The sequence below is a fragment of the Nicotiana attenuata genome, unplaced genomic scaffold, assembly GCF_001879085.1.
Source record: "Nicotiana attenuata strain UT unplaced genomic scaffold, NIATTr2, whole genome shotgun sequence".
NCBI lineage: Eukaryota > Viridiplantae > Streptophyta > Magnoliopsida > Solanales > Solanaceae > Nicotiana > Nicotiana attenuata.
In genome coordinates, this window is record NW_017673493.1 from 32,575 (window position 1) to 38,003 (window position 5,429).

Genomic DNA, 5,429 nt, shown 5'->3' on the forward strand with positions numbered 1-5,429 from the left:
CTTGGGCCGCAAGGGGCCCCTCCAGGAGTCTGTACACCCCCACTGAGTGCGGGTATCCAGTGTGATGATTCTGTTTATTATGTGAGGCCGAGGGCCGGATTGGTTATGCCACGAGATTGCTTGTTATTGCGCTTGGGCCATAAGGGGCCTCTCCCGGAGTCTAGACACCCCCAGTGAGCGCGGGTACCCATTGTGATATGAGATATAGCCCGAGGGGCTGGTATTTTTCTATGTGTTTGCCCGAGGGGATGCTTCTATTAGTATTGTGCCCGAGGGGCTGATTCTATTGATATTGTGCCTGAGGGGCGGTTCTTTACGTGCTTATCTTTTGTAGTTGCCTGTCATTTACTTGCTTAACTGTTAAAAAGGCATTTTGAAGAAGCTTAAATTGAACTAAAGTGACTTTACATATTTTTACCGATTCACAGCTTTTACTGCTTCCTTATAGCCTGTTGATGTGCCTTTACGTAATTTCTTATTACTCAGTCTGCATTTATTATTATTACTCACTGAGTTGGAGTACTCACTTTACTCCCTGCACCTTGTGTGCAGGTTCAGGTATTTCTGGACCCGGTAACGGGTATTGGTTGCTCAGAGCAGAGTCATCGGAGTTTAGCAAGGTGGCTGCCCGACGTCCGCAGCACTGCTTTTCTCCCTCTTTCCTTCCTTAGACTGTGTTTAGTATATTTTAGATTCTTAGTTTCGTTCAGACCTTATAGATGCTCGTGACTTGTGACACCCCGATGTCCGGCTGTATTGGTTATTTTTCCGCAAATTGTGCTATTTCACTTATATTTTGGGATTATTAGCATGTTAATGACTTGAATTTTTATTACTATAATTGTTTAATATGAATTGGGAGTTGTGTCGGCTAGCCTTGTCTTCACGAGAGGCGCCATCACGATTGGGTCCGGGTTTAGGGTCGTGACATGCAGTTAAACAGTATCTAGCAGAATAATAGTAATAGAAGTAATTCAAAAGTAACGGGGGAAAGGGTAACATGCTATGGGGGAAATAGCAACATAAAGAATTACAGTAATAACGGAATAAAACAATTAAGGCACCTGAACCGACAATAACAAGAAATCATAACATACAGGCAATAAGTGCACGACATCACCCTTCGTGCTTTTACTCTCAATCCTCACCAATGCAGTCAAATAATGAAAATGTGCACGGCATCACGCTTTGTGCTTTATCTGTCTTCCTAACCCTATAAATATTAGAAATGTGCACGGCATCACCGTTCGTGCTTTATCACTCTTTCCTCACCATATGCATAAGAATGAATGTGCACAGCATCACCCTTCGTGCTTTATCTCTCTTTCCTCACACAAACATTAGCAACAAAAACATCCCGGCAAGGGAATCAACAACAAGAATAAATACATCCCGGCTAGGGAATCAACAATAAGAATTAAATACGTCCTAGCAAGGGAATCATCTATAACCGAACTAGTACCAACAATTAACTTCACAAATGAACCTCAACTGGAGCCAATGCTCAACGATGAACAAATACCAAGAAGATAATCATAATTCTTGCTCAACATGGATAATCAACAATTTAGGCGTTTGTAGTACTTATTAAGAAACACAACGATCACAATTTAAGACTCACGGGCATGCTTGACACCAACGTATAGATACTCGTCACCACACCTATACGTTGTACAGTACGCTAGCACATAGCAAATAAGGAACAATACCTATTCCCTCAAGCTAAGGTTAGACCAAACACTTACCTCAACTTCCACGGCAAAACTCAAGCCTCAAGCACCGCTTTCCCTTTAGATTTTGCCTCCAATTTACTTGTATCTAACCCAAATTAATTTAACAACATCAATAAATGCTAATGAATTCAACCCCAATGCTAAATTATAGGTTTTCTATCATTTTCCACAAAAAGTCAAAAATCGACCCCGGGCCCGTTTGGTCAAAACTCGAGGTTCGGACCAAAACCCGATCACCCATTCACCCACAAGCCCGAATATGCAATTAGTTTAGAAATCCGATCCCAAAACGAGGTCTAAATTCCAATTATTCAAAAAGCCCTAACTCTACCCAAATTCTCAATTTCTACCATGAAAATTCTTGATTTTTGATTCAAAAGTGATGAAAAACGTTGGGTAATTGAAAGAGTAGAGTTTAGAATTGATTACCAACACTTTGGGGATGAATTTTTGTGAAGAAAATTGCCTCTAGGTCTTGGTAGTTCGAAAATATGAAGAAAATGGGTTCTGCCCGTTTTTAAATCTGTTTTAAAAAGATTGCGTAGGCCTTCATCGCGTTCGCGATGGGCCTGCCGCATTCGTGATGGGTCAGGGCCAAGTGGCCTTCGCGTTCACATTTGATGGCTCGTGTTCGCGGAGCTTTAGCTCCTCAGGCCTTTGCGTTCGCGGTCAAACGGCCGCGTTCGCATAGAACAAATCGAGCTCCCCTCCCCCAGGCCAACTAACTCTATGCGTTCGCGTGGGCCAGAACGCGTTCGCGAAGGGTAACCCACCAGAGCTTCGTGTTCGCGTCTTGAGCTCCGCATTCGAGAACACCAAAATGACCCCCGTGAAATTTGCCTTATGCGTTCGCGAGTGAAGCCACGCGAACGCGAAGAACAAATTCACTGAGCACCTGGAAAAGTTATGACAGTTAAAATTCTATGTCTCAAACATCCCGAACCCCATCCAAAACTCACCCGAGCCCTCGGGGCTCCAAACCAAACATGTATACTAGCCTAAAAACATCATACGGACTTACTCGTGCGATCATATCGCCAAAATAATACCTAGAACTTCAAGTTTAGCATCAAAATCAAAGAAAAATCTCAAGAACTCTTAAGTTTCAAATTTCACAACCGAGGGTCCGATTCACATCATATGAATTCCGTTTCTTACCGAATTTTACAGGCACAACATAAATACCATACTAGATCTGTACCGGGCTTCGGAACCAAAATACGGGCCCGATACCATCAAATTCGAACATCTTTAAAATTTCAAAAACTCTTATAATTTCAGTTAAACAATTTTCTTCAAAAATTCATTTCTCGGGCTTGGGACTTCGGAATTCAATTCCAGGCATACGCCCAAGTCCCATATTTTTTTACAAACCCTCCGGGATCGTCAAATCACGGGTATGGGTCCGTTTACCCAAATGTTGACCGAAGTCAACTTAAATTCAATTTTAAAGGCAAACTTAGCATTTTTATCAAATTTATTTTTATCAAATTTTCACGTAAAAGCGTTCGGGATATACGCCTGGACCACGCACGCAAATCGAGGTGAGATAAAAGGAGGTTTTTAAGGCCTCGGAACACAGAATTGACTTGTAAATCAAGTGATGACCTTTTGGGTCATCACATCCTCCACCTCTAAAACAATCGTTCGTCCTTGAACAGACATAGAAAAGAAGTACCCGAGTCAGGGAAAAGATGGGGATATCGGCTCTGTATATCGGACTCGGACTCCCAGGTAGCTGCCTTGGCAGGCTGACCTCTCCACTGAACACGAACAGAAGGATAACTCTTCGATCTCAACTGACGAACCTGCCGGTCTAAAATGGCTACCGGCTCCTCCTCATAGGTCAAGTCCTTATCCAACTGGACAGTACTCAAGTCTATCACGTGGGATGGATCATCGTGATACTTCCGAAGCATGGACACATGAAACACTGGATGCACAGCTGATAATCCTGGTGGCAACCCAAGCTCGTAAGCCACCTATCCCACTCTCCGAAGAATCTCAAAAGGGCCAATGAATCTAGGGCTTAGCTTGCCCTTCTTCCTAAATCTCATCACGCCCTTCATGGGCGACACCCGAAGCAACACTCGCTCTCCGACGATGAATGCCACATCACAAACCTTGCGGTCGGAATAACTCTTCTGCCTGGACTGAGCTGTACGAAGCCTATCCTAAATGATCTTAACATTATCCAAGGCATCCTGAACTAAATCTGTACCCAAAAACCGAGCCTCTCCCGGCTCAATCCATCCAACCGGCAACCGACATCGCCTACCATATAGTGCCTCATAGGGAGCCATCTGAATGCTCGACTGGTAGCTGTTGTTGTAGGCAAACTCCGCTAATGGCAAGAACTGATCCCAAGAACCTCCAAAGTCAATAACACAGGCGCGAAACATGTCCTCCAAAATCTGAATAGTACGCTCGAACTGTCTGTCCTTCTGAGGATGAAATGCGGTGCTCAACTCGACCCGCGTACCCAGCTCATGTTGTACTACCCTTCAGAAATACGAGGTAAACTGCGTACCTCAGTCCGAAATGATAGACACGGGCACACCATGAAGACGAACCTCCCGGATATAGATCTCAGCTAACCGCTCCGAAGAATAGGAAACCACCACAGGAATGAAATATGCTGACTTAGTCAGCCTATCAACAATCTGCGTCGAACTTTCTCTGAGTCCGTGGGAGTCCAACAACGAAGTCCATAGTGATACGCTCCCACTTCCACTTAGGAATCTCAATCTTCTGAAATAACTCACCAGGTCTCTGATGCTCGTACTTTACCTGCTGACAATTCAAACACCGAGCTACATAGGCAACAATGTCCTTCTTCATTCTCCTCCACCAATAATGCTGCCGCAAGTCCTGATACATCTTAGCGGCGCCCAGATGAATAGAATACCATGAACTATGGGCCTCCTCTAGAATCAACTCACGAAGTCCATCCACTTTAGGTACACAAATATAACCCTACATCCTCAAAAATCCATCATATCCAACTGCAACCTGCTTGGCACCTCCGCGCCGCACTGTGTCTCTAAGGACAAGCAAATGAGGATCATCATACTGCCGATCTCGGATACGCTCAAATAATGAAGAAGGAGCGACTATGCAAGCTAGAACATTGTTGGGATGAGAAACATCCAACCTCACGAACTGATTGGCTAAAGCCTGAACATCCCAAGCAAGCGGCCTCTCACCGACCGGAATATACGCAGGGCTGCCCATACTTGCTGACTTCCTACTCAAAGCATCGGCCACTACATTGGCCTTCCCCGGATGATACAAGATGGTGATATCATAGTCTTTCAAACAGCTCTAACCGCCTCCTCTGCCTCAAATTTAGCTCTTTCTGCTTGAACAAGTACTGCAAACTCTTATGATCCGTATACACCTCACATGACACGCCATATAAGTAGTGCCTCCAAATCTTCAGCGCGTGAACAATGGCTTCTAGCTCCAAATCATGAACTGGATAATTCTTCTCGTGAATCTTCAACTGCCGCGAAGCATATGCAATAACCTCGCCATTCTGCATCAACACCGCACCAAGTCCAATACGAGATGCATCACAATATACTGTATATGGCCATGAACCTGTGGGCAAAACCAACACCGGCGCCGTAGTCAAAGCTATCTTGAGCTTCTAAAAGCTCGCCTCACACTCGTCCGACCACCTGAATTGGGCAC